Raw genomic sequence first — 16,560 nt, 5'->3', positions numbered from 1 at the left:
GGATGCGGTTAAAATGCAGTAATGATGGAATTGTTTTTTACAAACAAACAGCTTTTTATTTCACAAGACGATAACTTGATGCACAGGAGTCCTATGGAATACTTGTGGATTATTGTGATGTTTTTAGTAGGCGTTTGGACTCTCATTCTGACGGCACCCATTCACTGCAGAGGATCCATTGGTGAGCAAGTGATGCAATGCTAAATTTCTCTGAATCTCTTGTGAGAAAGAAACAAACTAATCTATATCTACATAAATATTAGGCAACATTTCATTTTGGGGTTGACTAATTTATAAATAAAGTGTACCACAAACCCCTTAAACAGCTTTGAAATATTTAATATCAACTCAGGCATTTAAATTTGTGCTAGTTATTTTTTTCTAGTTGGCTGCACCTGTGCCATTTATATACCCAGCTGTTCCTTCCATAATAGGATGGATGTGAGACTATAACCATCATGCATCACGCATCTTTTCATCCAGTAGTTCATATGCACATCATGTCTTGTCGAACGCCTAATGACAATGCCTGATTAGTTGAACTACCACAGGCGCCTCCATCTGAGCTGTCAAATGTGGAGGGGAGCTAAAAATAAATCGGCGCGTGAAGAGATTTATCCCATTGATCAACAATGCCAAGGGGGCGGGGCCAACGGTGATTGCGTCATAAAGGAACCGAAGATGGCTTCACGATGCGCTACGGCAGTGCTTAGATGCGTCAATGCTCAGCTGTCGGTGCACACTTTTATATGAAAAGGAAGAAAGGGTAAAGCAAATTAGAAATACTGGGACTAAAGGCAGGCGAGCCGTTCAGATTTATGCCTCCAGCCAGTTTATGCTGCACTTGGGTTGTTTAACAGTCGGGGACAATGGGTTCGACTACAGATGAAGAATTTAAAGAGAAATTACTATGGAACGTCAAAAGAGAAGTGAGTGCAATTCATTTATGTCTTGTCTTAGTTTTGATTTGATAAAATATGCGTGCACGATCAGCTCGCATGCATGCTTTGCATCTGATTTAGTGCATGCATATAAGTTTCGGATGCGCTGATGCTTAACGTACAGTGATGAATTAATGTATAACGAGTTGTATTTACGAGTGCTCAGGGAGGCTGTTATATTTCTTAGAGGTTTACATTCAAACACTTTCACCTGTAGCGCTGGAGAGGTCGGCTATTTCCTTCTTCATCCGCCTGTAACTTAATGTAACTATGGGAGACGATTTAATCAATGGTTTCTGCGGTGATCAATCGATTCTGCCTTCTGCAAATGACTAAATACAATCTAAAAGCGAGTACGTTTTTAGTGTCGAATATGCTCCTAGCCTGTTGCAATGTAAACAAAAACGAGTTGACATCGAATTTCCATTGACAGACACTTGAGGGGCTGAGCGCTCAGAGCACGCTAGGTTTATTTATAACACGACTGTAAGAGAAAGCGCGCTGCTTTATTATTTGACTAGATTAGAAGGGATCGTTGCATTGCTTGCTCTGCATGTCCTGTTTTGATCTGGGTTTCTTTTCTTTTTATCACACGCAGAGAAACTTTCTCATGTGGAAATGGAATGCCACATTAACCTATTTTTGAGCGGTTACACGTTCATTTCAATGATCAAATAAGTTTAATGTGAGGGGGTTATCATACAGTCAAATTCATATCTGCATTATATAAGACCAGTATGGCCATTTTTGGTTCCCACACTATAGGTTGAACTGGCTTCAAACTCATTAATGAAAACAGTTCAAGTTAAGTCAAGTGTACATGAAGTGTAATGAAATATTTTTGCTGTTGCACTTACTACATTGTTGCTTAAAAAATAAATAAAAACATGACATCAATTTAAAATGATTAATTTACTTCTAAATGTGCATATAAAGCTTCCTCTAAGAATAATAGTCCAATAAAGTGTAGAAAATAATTCCAAAACATGTTAACTTCTGGACAGTGCAGCAGAAATATCTAGTTTAGTTAATATACAAATATATTAACCCACTCAGTGTTGTGATCGACCAATCAGATTCAAGTATTCAAGATAGGCTTGTAATGGAAAACAGATTCATCCAAGGTATTATTTTAATCTAAAAAGGAGTAAAACCATATATGAAAAATTCTGTACTAACCATTTTATGCCAAATCAAAATAAGTAGTCAGAGATAATTATGAATGAGCTGTTCTTGAGCGTATTTTGTAATAATTATTTGATAAGACTTCACATTCACAGAGTTTCAAATGTATTCACTCCAGGAACTGTTCAGCGGGAGAAGCTGTTACATTCTTTTATATCAGTGTAATTAATTCTTATCTTTTCCCCCACAGTGCAGGGAACGCTAGTTTTAAATCCGGCCCTCATGAATAATAGAAATCTTGAATGAATTGCTGCAAAGAATAGATGTTCTAAATTGGTACCAGCATGTCTCATGTGTCAGAAGAGACTGTGTCCACATAGCTGATTCAGCCTCTTGAACTTAATGCACAGTCCTGGCAGACATCATGTCTCATGATAGTTAAGGGCATGTCTAATATCATGGATGTGATAATTAAATTCTTAAGGTATCTGGCCTCAGGTGGCTCAGTGGCCTGGGTTAATAAAGAAATCAATTTTTAACATAATCTCATTCATCAAGTTTTAAAGAACTTTTGTGTGTCATATTCATTCAAATAACCTATTTTTACCTCTAAAATGAGTCACTTCCTCCACAGAGATGTCCTGGACTCTTTAGTTAACATAGTGTAACATTGATTTCCATTGATTAATAGTGCTTCTCCTGCAGGTCATTCCACATTTATATGTCTATGGGAACCAGAAGTACATATGTATGACATTATGATGTATAAAATTAAATGCATATCTCTATATATACATATCTCTACAAAAGACCTCACTTTTTTAGTTTTCAGCTATTTTAAGCATCATATGTATAGTGAGGAAATACAGTATCTGAATGAATATTTACAATGCATACAGGTTATAACAGTCCTGCAATACACACAGGATTAGATTTTTATTCCTCCATTGACTTTCTTTTGTAACATCCCAGGTCTCTGTCACTTTAAGTTGCAGTCAGCCGCCTTCTGGTTGCCTAGGAACTGAAAGCATCAGCAGCTACCTAAGAAGTTAAATTGCATCAGTGGACGATTAATACAGCTGCATGAAGCAGGGATCGTCACAAATGGCTCCCACAAGAGCAAAACAACTTAGTTTCATTTTCCTGTTCTCTGCTTTTTCCCCATCAATATTTATTGGCTGCATTGAGCAACATTACACCATTTTGCAATGATCTATTTAATATTTACGATATATTTTTGTGTCTGCAGAACTGCATACCACATTTTTTTGGTCAGATTTTCTGTCAAGAGCTTAGATTTTGAACTGCATTCTTCTTCATAGGCTTTTCTTTTTATAGCTGTGCATGTGATTGAGTCTGTCTTTGGAGGTGTTCACTATATCCTTTTAAATTGGGCATATGATGCCAGAGCTCTTTGTATTTTCAGACGTTAGATGGTGTATTAACTGAGCATATTGTGAAGATATCTCTCCACATGTTGTGCCCCTTTTTTCAGCTGTAAAAAACCTTGAGTGATGACTTAATTAACGCCATTGTTACCGCTGTCAGCTATGTCTCTATGTGAAGCATTTGCACTATTTGAAGCATCCAACCATTCTCGTGTCTTTCGAGACATGTTATGTAATGCAACAGGCTGCTGTAGTGAACATGTTTTGAAACAATTTTAACTACTGCTATTTTTTATTTCAGCAAATATTTAATATCAGCCTTTAAAGGGGTGCTATTATACTTTTTCAACTTTAGTTAGTCTGTAATGTCGCTGTTTGAGCATAAAAAGATCTGCAAAGTTATAAAGCTCAAAGTCCACTTCAAAAGGAGATATTTAATTTGACAGAAATCACTTTTCAAAAACTACAATGAACGACTCGTTTGGACTACAACGCATATTTTCCGGGATTTGGGATATCACAAATATCGACGAATGGGACGAGACCTGGTTGAGCTGCACTAGAGAAGGCAACGAGTGTTATCACTATGTTGGAGACACGCTAGCTTTCCCAAGGTAGACGAACTTGGAGTGTTTACAATCATCCGGGTTTAAATCGTGCTCAAATTGATCTGATATTGAGCAATATTTACTCTGAAGCTCGCAGGCGGCTATAGTAAAGGGCATGACATTTCCCCACCAGGCGCCGAGTGCTGCCAATCACAACACACACTGGCCCAGCTAACCAATCACAGCACATTTCGTCTTTCAGAAGGCGGGCCTTCATTTGATACAGGAACTATTTGAGCCGTTCATGCCAGACTTGGGAGAAAGGTGTTGTAATAATGTAAAATATGTGAAAAATAATGTGTTTTTCGAGCAACCTAGTATGAGAGTCTGTTCTAGTACACCCCCAAAACAAAATCAAGACTTTGTAAAAGAGCATAATAGGACCCCTTTAAAAAAATAGTATGCCCAAAATGAAAATGTACTCCCCTTCAAGTCATCCAAGATGTAGATAAGTTTGTTTCTTCATAAGAGCAGACTTGGAGAAATTTAGCATTGCATTACTTGCTCACCAATGGATCATCTGCAGTGAATGGGTGCCGTCAGAATGAGAGTCCAAACATCTGATTAAAACATCACAGTAATCCACACCAATCCAGTGCAGTCCATCAATTAATGTTTTGTGAAAATCTGCATGTTTGTAAGAAACAAATAGATCATTAGACATTTTAACTTTAAACTTTAAAACTTCTGGCCATAATATGAATCCATAATTGATAATAATGCTTCCTCCAGTGAAAAAGTCTGTCCTCTCATATCAAAATTCACTGACATATTCGTTTAGAACTGTTTTCCCTTTCCACAAACGGTGCTTGATCAGTGCATATTTCTCTCCTGATTCAGACAAGATTATTAATTTATTTTTATTGGAGAAAGCAATATTAGATAGATAGATGACTCTTATTTTAGCAACAAGCAGTGGTTTGAAGTTAAAAACATCTTAATGTTGGATTTGTTCATTACAAACACAGTTTTTCACTTCGCAAGACATTAATTGATGGACTGGAGTCGTGTGGATTACTTGTGGATTATTGTGATGTTTTTTATCAGATGTTTTGGCTCTCATTCTGACGGCACCCATTCACTGCAGAGGATCAGTTGGTGAGCTACATTTCTCCAAATCTATTTTGGATAAAAAAACATACTTATCTACATCTTGGATGGCCTAAGGGTGAGTACATTTTCAGTGAATTTTCATTTTTGGGTGAACAATTACTTTAAATTGTCCTGCTTTTGCTGACTGTTGGCCTTGTGGCAATTCTCATACCATATAATCAGTAGATGCTCATAATTTGCTCCTTCTCATTGGTACAATTACCCTTCTGCTGTTCGTCAAATTACATAAACAGTATAAATCCACCTGCAAGGATTGTGATTAATTAGTCTGGGATTTGCTGTAGTACTGACAGTTGGAAGAGAAAAATTTGACACAGACTCATTCTACACAGTTCCTTGCACTCCCAGGGAAACTTATCAATTGAATGATGCTAATTAAAGCATTTGTGGTTACGCTGTCATGATTAATTAGTTGCTTTTGTGCACCTGATTCCAAGAATTTTGACTTGCCATAATGCCGTTATTTTTTGCCAGTCTTTGCCGCTCCTAATTACGTGTCTTTCCATGTCTAGGTGAAGCAGATTATGGAGGAGGCAGTGACCAAGAAGTTTGTACATGAAGACAGCAGCCACATTATAGCACTTTGCAGTGAGTAGTTGAAATTCGTTAACAAATACTCATGCTGTAGTAAAAGTGAGTTTAGAGCTGTTGTGGAGTTAAATTGTAGCTTCGCAATTTCCAAATTATTTTTGTGAATTCATTTTGCAAGTATTAAAAAATTAAAACATCTAATAATTTGGGCCAAAATACCAGCAACAGTGTGTGACAACCTTGTGAAGACTTACAGAAAACGTTTGACGTCTGTCATTGCCAACAAAGGGTATATTATAACAAAGTATTGAGATGAAATTTTGTTATTGACCAAATACTTGTTTTCCACCATAATTTGCAAATAAATTCTTTAAAAATCCTACAATGTGATTTTCTGGATTTTTTTTCTCATTTTGTCTCTCATAGTTGAGGTATACCTATGATGAAAATTACAGGCCTCTCTCATCTTTTTAAGTGGGAGAACTTGCACAATTGGTGGCTGACTAAATACTTTTTTGCCCCACTGTATGTATATTACATTTTATAAAGAAAACCCAATAATTACTCTATTAAAGTAGAATGAAATAAAAGAATTATGAGAAATATATACATTTAAATTGAACTTAAAAATTTATTTCTTTCTGAAAAATAGTGGCAACTGGTATTGCAAATTCATATTGTGAATTTAAATGATTAACTAATAATTAATGTAGATAAATATTACATTTTGTTAAGAAAACCTAATAATAACTGCAAAATATGTTATGTAAAAATATATAGATATAAATAAAAGTAAAAATATATTTATTTCTGGCATGTAAAAATTGCTGCACAATTTCCCATCCGATGTTACAAATTGAATTATTTAAAATTGTTAAACTTAATTAACTAATAATTAATATGCAGGCATGTAACCTTTTTGTAAAGAGCCTAAGAATCACTAAGAAATAAATAGAAATATAAAAATATGTTATCTCTGACCACTAAAAATAGATGCACAGTTTCCCAGTTTTACAAATTCGTATTGCAATTAAATGATTAATTAACTAATAATTATTATATATTAATATAACTTTTTGTAAAAAGACAGCATGTGATGAAAAATATGTTTCTTTTGGACACATATTAAATGATGTTACTAAAATTTTTATTTCTAGAAATAAAATGTGCATATATTAGCAGTAATATAATATATATATATAAAATAATTTTTGATGAGCCTTGACATATAAGAGCCCTCATCGGGAAAGACTTTAGAGGCGATGGCTGGGGCTCAGTGGCATGATGATAGTTCCGGAGCTCTGGATCACTGCCAACAATAAGGTTGATTTGTCCGGTGCGGATGACTGGGAGTGTGTGTGTGTGTGTGTGTGTGTGTGTGTGTGTGACTCACACTCTTTACTCCAGTGGCACAGAGACAGACCGGAACATTAACTCAGGCTCAGCCTCATTACGTCAGTGACACACCAGTGCTGCGTGGCACCACAGATATTGCTTAGTCAAGTTTCCTCAATGTACAAGCATAAATGCAGTTGTTATATGAATGGAAAATGTAATGTACTGCATTAGGGATGCACCGATATGAAAATTTTGGCCGATACCGATAACCGATAATTCTTTATTTTTGAAAGCTGATAACCGATATGTTGGCCGATAAATCTATATCCAAATTTTTATATACTTGAGAGCCTGATTACAAAAAAGGTCTCCTCATTAAAAACCACATCCCAAACACTTCAACCACGGACAATAATTAAATTATTTTAATTACTAAACCATATTGCTGATGAAAATAATAATAGAAAATACAAGTGGTTGTTATTATTAATAATGTATTAATGATTTTGAAAAAGTAACAAATTAATACCAGTTTTAAATAGCAGCTGTTTGAGCTGCACGTGCTGAAGCTGAAGAGCTGAATGAACATGGTAAACTGAAGCGTTTTGCTGGCAGCTTATTTAACTCCAGGAAATGCATGCTGAGATTAATATTAATACAACATAAACATAATATTACAACTTATATATGTTCAAAATGATGCAGTTATTGCGTGCTATAGTCAGAATGTGTGATCCTGTTGTGGATGCGCTCTTCCCATAAAAACGCGCTGAAACACGGCAACTAAACCCAAAGAATTCACAACGTTTTATTATAATAATGTTCTCATTAGAATGTTATATACTCGACATTCCCAATCATAGTTATTAATGTTGTGCACTGCTGTTTGAGTTTATCACCGGTAAACTGAAGCGCTCTTTTAACTTAACCAAACGCATTCTATATGAGATAAATCAGATATAAATCAAATAAACACAATATTACAACGTACAATTGCACAAAAGGCTGCAAACGAACAGCACGCATCTGAAGTGTCTCTGAAGGAAATAATGCATTATTTATCGGCTTTAAGATATCGGCCAAATTTTCTTATCGGGCCGATAAAAAAAATGAGCATTTATCGGCTGATACCGATATGGTGGCCGATATATCGTGCATCCCTATACTGCATTATTACACAGCTTTGTTAACATGTACAACCTCATTTTGCCTTCATACAGTAGGGAGTAGTGATTTGCCCACAGAAAGCACTTGATCGAAGTGTTTATGCAAATATGAATTCCGTTTATCATTTGTGGTGATTTTGTATTTCACACATAACAGATATTCTTGCGCTGCCGCTGCTTGAGCCTGTTGATATTTACAGTTTGTGTCTCTTGTCATCCAATATGGCGTGCCAGCTTTTGCTTTGAGGCTCAGTTGTTGTGTTGTGTGAATTCCAAAAACTCCAGAAGAGCTGTAAGATCTAAGCAGCAATGTACAAGACATCAGGACCCGTCCCTGTAAATCAAAAATCAGTGTGCCCATGTATGCCTGAGTGGCCTGAACTCTTTTTATAAGTGTGCAGTGCTGCCATGTTTATACAGAATGCTAAATTTATCCAAACGCATGTTATTTTCACTGACTGCTCTCGTTTAGAAGGCTAAACTGGAATGGCTTCTGTGTATCAAGGTTAAAAGTCACATAACAAGCAGTGATGTCATCCCTCGGCTAGTCTGTGACTCATCTCTGTCCTTCCGTTAGTGCTGTTTAATTGTGGAACATCCATTAATAAATTTGAATTATTACTTTTGTTACTCAGGCACTTTTTTATGGACACCGTAATGAGGATGAATCTTCATTCGGCACTCCTTTTCATTAGCTCTAGATGACAAGGAGTTGGAATATGAGATTTGCTGTGTAAATGCTATTGCAATTTTGAACAGTAAGATTTAATGTCTTTTAAAGCCTGCATTTATTTGATCCAAAATGAAATATTTTTACTATTTAAAATAACTGTTTCTATTTGAATATCTGTTCAAATGTAATTTAATGCATTTATCATTTATCTGAAATAAAAAGCTTTTGTGACATTATACACTATACCATTCAAAAGCTTGGAGTCAGTATAATATTTGAAATCTTTTGGGGGAAAGAAATTATAGTAATAAATACTTTTATTTAGCAAGGATGCTTTAAATTGATCAAAAGTGATGATAAAGACATTTCTAATGTTGCAAAAGATTTCTATTTCAGATAAATGCTGTGTGCTATTCATCAAAGAAACCTGCCAAAATTCTACTCAGCTGTTTTCAACATAATAATAATAAATGTTTTTGAGCAGCAAATCAGCATATTAGAATGATTTCTGAAGGATCATGTGACACTGGAGACTGGAGTTATGATACTAAAAATTGAGCTCTGAAATCACAGGAATAAATTACATTTTAAAATATATTTAAATAGAAAACAGTTATTTTAAATAGTAAAAATATGTCTAATTTTGACTGTTTTGCTGTATCTTGGATCAAATAAATGCAGGCTTGGTGAGCTTCTTTAAAAAACATAAAAATATCACTGTTCAAAAACGTTTGACTGGTAGTGTATAATATATGTATATATTAAAGAAATATATACACTTCAACTATATTATTATTGTTGTTATATGTATATTATAATATTGTTATAAGTCTTCTGTGTTGGTTTGTTTTGTCTCTTGATCTTCATAGTCTTGGAAGGAGAATTTCAATCTATTTTGATTAATTAAAAAGGAGTTTAGGACTGTTATATGTCTTAGTGTATAGTTTTTCCACATATCCATCTTTTTGTTTCTTTTAGTCAGAGGGGCAAAGGAAAAAACTGAAAGAAACTGTAATTTTAGTGCTTGATTCAAAGTCGTTCCTCCCCTCACGCCTGTTATCACACTCTCTCACGCATCGCAGGTGTTTTGCATAATGATTTGGAGTGTTTTTGGGTGTCTGAGGGTAAGAACGCCTGAGTCGTGACCGTAAGCGGGGTGATGGTTTCAGTATAAATGCAGTGCAGTGCTGGTGTATGTGTGTGTGGGTGGCTGGGGAGGTCTGGTCTGGGAGCGCTGCCAGTCTGTCGTCACCACCGAAAAACAGTGCAGCTCCCCTGTTTTCCAGTCAGTCGCCGGGCACGGATTCCCCACGCAGTCATCCACCCCCTCACTTTCATCCTGGAGCCCGCACTCACCCACGTCACTCCAGCATATGACAATGCACTTCCCAGCTAAATGAAGTGTCAGGGGAATAAATCAAAAGGAATTGTGCCTGTGCATTGTGGGTTGGTTGAACGTGGTGCGTGTTATGGGGGCGGCAGAGTGCGTTTGAGCACCAACAAAAAGGCTAGGTTCCAACTAGAAGGAGAAACATTCCGTTAGCGTTCCTGTTCATTTCAATGGCAGTTGCTTGGCTGGACTGTGCCATGCTAACCAACCAAACCTTGCTCAGTTCTGACAATAATTTCTTTTGGCATATTTCTCATATTTTTCGTTTAGTAAGAAAAAAGGGCATTTGAAAACACATACACTACTGTTCAAAAGTTTCCAAAATAATAGATGTAGTCCGTCATAAAGATGGCTTTTGAAAAACTAAACCGTTTTTATGTGCAAAAAGAGAGGAGAGTTTTAAATCGAGCCTGATGGCAATGACATTTTATGCTGATATTTATTTCCTAAATTGGCAATTTTTCTGGCTTCTCTTCAGAAATGACCTAAAACGGGGGTTTCCAGATAGCATCTGTCAGATGCTTTGATCCCACTGGCGTCCTTTTCTGTGTGTTTGATATTGGTGTTGCTGTCGGATCATGTGCGTGTACCCTGCTGCCTTCCCATAATGCAGAGCACACACTGTACGGACATGCCCTCATGATGCCGAGCCATTAGGCACAGCAGAGCTGCATAATAGCCCCTGTCCTGATGCTGCCACTGCTAATGCCTGTTTGAGAATTACGTGGGTGAGTGCACTCACAGATCTCTTTGTGTATTTAGTGTAAAATGAAAAAAACAAAATCACACTTCAAACATCTTATTCTTAATCAGGATAAAGCTTGCTTGTTCAGTGTACAAATCATCCAATGATTTTTAAGGGGGGTTCGGTTAGACTTTAAAACAAAAATGTCTATTTTTATATTTGTTAATGCATTTGGTACCATGCATTATGTTCATTTTGTTAATAGATTTTACATATACACTAACACTACCCTTCTGAAGTTTGGGGTTCGTACGTTTTAAATTTTTTTTTTTAAAGAAGTCACTCTAAGGCTGAATTTATTTAATAAAACCGTAATATTGTGAAATACTGTTACAATTGAAACTCATTATTTTTCTAATAACACATTTTATATATAATATATATTTTAAAATGTTTATCAGTGTTAAAATATTTAATATTTTTGTGGAAACTGATGCAATGTTTTTTTTTTCAGCAAAATGTGACAAATAAAAAGCTCAAAATAGCAGTATTTATTTAAAATATAAATCTTTTGTAACATCATAAATGTCTGTACGGTCACTTTTGATCGATTTAATGTGTCCTTGCTGAATAAAAGTACTAATTTTGTTTAAAGAAAAAAAAAATACTGACCCCAAACTTTTTAATAGTATAGTTTTTTTATTTATTCATTTTTTAATGGTAGAGTTCATTTTTAACCATTTAAGTTGTATAAATTAGCATTAATTAATATATTATGAACAAACATGAGTTAGCAATAATAAACTATAGATTTATAAATTACAATTGACGTAGATTAATAAATGCTATAAAATGTCATTCATGATGACATTTTAAAGCATGTGATTATAAATGACATGATGTAAAATGTCAATATTAGGTGTCATGAATTAAAAATTAACAACCTTTTTTACAGCATTTATTATTATGTTTAATATATTAATTAATGCTAACAAATTGGACCTTATTGTAAAGCGTTACCAGAATTTAAATAGTAATTGTCTGGAGCGCAATTTGTTTAAGTTAGTATAACCACTTTTGAGGTTATTGATACTCATATTCAAGCAAGTTCTGTATGTTTTCTTCTCTATATAAAACGTACAAAGATACAAGACTATTACATCAACAATATCATTGTAATTTCCTACGTGACAATATAACTTCCATGATTCATTTATTTACTCACTTCCAGCATAAAATGAGTATCCCACTGGTTTCCCAAGGCTAGTTTCCACATAGTGCTGGTGTTCATTTGTGTTCTTTTCGCAAATATAACCATGTAAACTTAAAGACTTGAAGGCAGCATATTGCTAAATATGTGCTGATTTTGTCTCTCAAAAGATTTTTGGCCAGCATGTTCTAAAAGTTTTCATCCTCCATGCATATTCAGAGTTAACAAGCAGTGGGTTGTGTCGGGGGTCAGCTGGCTCCAGGCTCTGTAGCCCACTGGCTGATCAGTAGAAGGAAAAACACAGACCTTGTAAATCCTTCAGGCTGTTTCACACCAGAGGTGAGTGTGGGCAGGGGCAGGGGTCACCAGAAGAGGGTGAGAGCACAAATTGCTATTTACTTATTTAATATGAATTAAAAAGTATTTGAATTGATAGGGACTATATTAATTCTGTGCTGGAATTTGGTGCCATTCATGAATTATACAGAGATAATTAGTCAAATCCCCTTAGATGCTGGTTTTCTGCTGTTGTATGCATTAGCAAAATCGGTTTGCTAAAATCAATGCAACATCTACGGTGTTGTTGTTTTAAATTGATTAAAAGTTTATGCATTAAATTACATTGATTATTCATTAAAACCCTTAAAAACAGCATTCATATCTGATTATTGCCTGTTATAATTACCCTTAAAGGGATAGTCCACCTAAAAATGAAAATTCATGTTGTTCCAAACCGGTGTGACTTTTTTTGTTTTTGTTTTTTCATGAAAAAAATATTTTCTGAAGAACCTCCCAAAGCCAAGATGTAGATGAGTTTGTTTCTTCAGATTTTGAGAAATGTAGCATTACATCACTTGCTCACCAATGGATCCTCTGCGGTGAATGGGTGCCGTCAGAATGAGAGTCCAAACAGCTGATTAAAAACATCACAATAATCCACAAGTTCTTTACATGACTTCAGTCCATCAGTTAATGTCTTGTGAAGTGAAAAGCTATGTGTTTGTAAGAAACAAATCCAACATTAAGATGTTTTTAACTTCACTCCATTGCTCCATACATAATATACATCTTGGATTGCTTGAGGGTGAGTACATTTTCAGCAAGAATTCTATTTTTGGGTGACCTGTTCCTTCAAATCAGAGACTTGGACAGAAAGGAATGAATGGTTAGGGTATAAGGTCACATCATGTGACAGCCGAAACTTGATTCGTGGAATGCAAACAATACTGGAAGGCTAGTCAAGGAAGTAAAGCATTGTGTTGTTGTTGTTTCCTATTTTTTTCATTTCACCCTGTCCAACTTTCTTTGTGCTGCAGTTTTAAATCCCTAAACGTCATAAGGAGCTGAGATGGAAGGTTTCTCTCGAACACCTGCACCACTGTGAGCTAATTAGACGTTAATGAGTGAATGAATAGAGTTGTGAGTCATGTCTGTTTACCCAGCGTCCCTCACCTGATGCTCACGATGAAGCATCTTGCGAATGAGTCTTACTTGAGACCCAAATTCAAATTAGACTGCGAGCAGACTTTATTTGTGAAGTGCACAGCTGTTCGCTCGGATATGGCCAAGTCCAATGTAGAACAGGTAGTAATTATTCCAGATCTGTTGCTCCTTTATTGACACAGAATCAACAGCTAAATTCCGTTTGAAAAGTCATAGAGATTTATTTTATTTTTTTTGTACAACTGCAGATTTTTAATTTAAGGAGCAAATGGAGCAGCGCTATTTTCTGAATGAGTTGTGAATGTAGAACCCACATGATTAATAGACTAATAACAACTGTATCTAAAACAGCTGTGTCTTTGTTTGAATCACAGGGACAAGCATATGGGTAGATAAAACTGTTAACTGCCTCATCCAGTTCTGGAAACACCCTTGGCCTATAATAAGTTAACATGTGTATGGCATCATATTAGCTAAATTGATATTTATATTAGGGATGCACAATAAATTGCTACCATATTGGTTACTGGTTGATTAATTAATCAATACTAGATATTTGAATTATACACATCTCATTTAGGTTAATTGTACATTTACATTACACTCTAAAAAAATCTGTACGGGCACAAAGTACTGTATTAATTTGAAGGAATTTTCTGTATTTATTTTTTAATGGTGTCTTACCTGTATTTTGAATTTTATAGTGCATTGCGTTGTGTTTTAGAGTTAACAGTCTGCAAAATCAATGGATAATGTCCCAGCAATGAGCCACCAGTACTTTCTTCCCCCTTAAAAATCTCAAAATGGATTTTTCATACTTGAATTACATTATAAAGTTGTGATTCCTAAATTCACTTGAAAAAATTACTGATTTTAGTTTTTAGTATTTTATGTTGAATTTATTTTGGCAAAATAGTATAGAATTTAATATCTGCCAATTAAGGATTATTAATCATAACATCAAAATAATTATACACAATTTTAATGTTTGTTTTGGCATTTTAATATTCGTGCATCCATAATTTACATGCACTACATTTAAAAAATTTACGATTGGTAAGATTTTTTTTTATTATTGTTTTTTAAAAGAAATCTATTGTGTTCACCAAAGAAAGACAGTAATGTTGTAAAAAAAATATTTTTGTTTGTATGTGAAAATAGAAATTCTGGTAATATTTTTTCAGCAAACAGCATTTATTTGAAATTGAAGACATTTCTAAAAATATGAATGTCTTCACTGCCACTTTTGATCTGTTTAATGCATCCTTGCTAAATAAAAGTGTTCATTTCTTAAAAAAAAATTCTTGACCCCAAACTTTTGAACAATTGTATACTTTTATTACGATGCTTGCATTTCAAAGCTATTTAAAATCATTATTGATGTACAAAGTCATACTCGTGTGCAGAGAGACAATGAAACTGTTGCTGGCTGTGTAAAGTGATGGCTAATTAAACTTTTATGACTAAAAGGCTAAAATAACTGACATTTCTCAAATGTAAGGGTTTTTGAGGCAACAAGGTGTATTCATGGCAACTAGGTATTCAAAATGGTGTCATACTTGTAATGAGACCTTGATTAGATTCATAATAATCAACACTACATTTCATATGCCCCAAATGCAAACAGTGTCAAAATGGTTAAATATCATCCGACACATCACTAATCTAGCTTTCCTTTTTGGCAGCCAGTCCTGTATTTCCACATATGTGTTTGTGGGCATCATTTAGGGGACCACAGATGCTGCAGAATACTCTAGTATTCCACTAATTACAGTTTATCTCCATGACAACACAGTTTCTATGCAGGGATTCGGCCATGTCAGAGGCTATTACGCACACATTTGCTGAAACAAACACACAAACGGTTATGTAACCCCCCTCAGCTGGTGGTCTTCTTTAGGGTTATTTCTAAAGACAACGTGCTGTGGCCTGAGGTGACAGTGAAGGGGACCACAGCAGGCCACTGATCGCCCTCCAGATTTGTGGTAAAAGTACATCCTATCTTCATGCTCCATCCCTGCTTCCTGACAGCGATACAGGTGCCAGGCTGATAAATAACATCAGGTGTGCCCACAATCGATGAGATTATCCCTGCCATGGTGTTGAGGAGCTCACAGGCCCCCTGCATGCTCTGGTTTTGATGCTGTCTGCAGGGGACCAGGTGCCATCCATCTGACATTCACAGCTTGAACTCCACTACGGCTGTACAGTTTCTCTCTGCTCACGAGGACAGGAGCGGCTTCATATTCCCGCCGATTTCATCAGCCAGGAGGCTGCACTGAGAGACGCTTGATGTTGGATGACATGGATTCACAGGAGCTGTCCACTGGGGTTGATGTGAAGACTTGTCTCCGGTTGCTCTGACGGAGGTGTCTTTGTTGTTGATGACTGGCAGTCTAGATGGGATGTTATTTATGTGTTGCCTTTTGGGTTTTGCTGCTGGTTTTCACCAGGGGACGTCGTGATCAGTGCACCTGTTGGAATGATGTGTGTGCTGGTGTGTGACTGTATGACTATAGGGAGCCCTGCTTAGATTGATGAGCTGATTGTTTGTACATCTGTCTGTCTGTCTGTCTGTAGATCTATCTATCTGTCTGTCTGTCTGTTGTTCTATCTGTCTGTCTGTCTGTCTCTCTGTCTGTCTGTCTGTCTGTCTGTCTGTTGTTCTATCTATCTGTCTGTCTGTCTGTCTGTCTGTAGATCTGTCTGTCTGTAGATCTATCTATCCATCCATCCATCCGTCCGTCCGTCCGTCTGTAGATCTATCTATCTATCTGTCTTTCTGTAGATCTGTCTGTCTGTCTATCTATCTATCTATCTATCTATCTATCTATCTGTCTGTAGATCTATCTATCTATCTGTCTGTAGTTCTATGTATCTATCTATCCTATCTATCTATCTATCTGTCTGTCTGTCTGTAGTTCATTCTATCTATCTATCTATCTATCT

General features: G+C 35.7%; 1 pseudogene; it reads left to right on the top strand.

Moving 5' to 3' along the window:
• Positions 1 to 675: 675 nt before the first annotated feature.
• LOC107586257 (small G protein signaling modulator 2-like) overlaps positions 676 to 16,560 on the top strand; it is a 51,970-nt pseudogene continuing 36,085 nt past the window's right edge.

Source organism: Sinocyclocheilus grahami, unplaced genomic scaffold (assembly GCF_001515645.1).
Source record: "Sinocyclocheilus grahami isolate Dianchi unplaced genomic scaffold, SAMN03320097.WGS_v1.1 scaffold79.1, whole genome shotgun sequence".
Taxonomy (NCBI): domain Eukaryota; kingdom Metazoa; phylum Chordata; class Actinopteri; order Cypriniformes; family Cyprinidae; genus Sinocyclocheilus; species Sinocyclocheilus grahami.
Note: the sequence above shows the minus strand (reverse complement) of the source record. Positions and strands in the feature narration are given on the sequence as shown.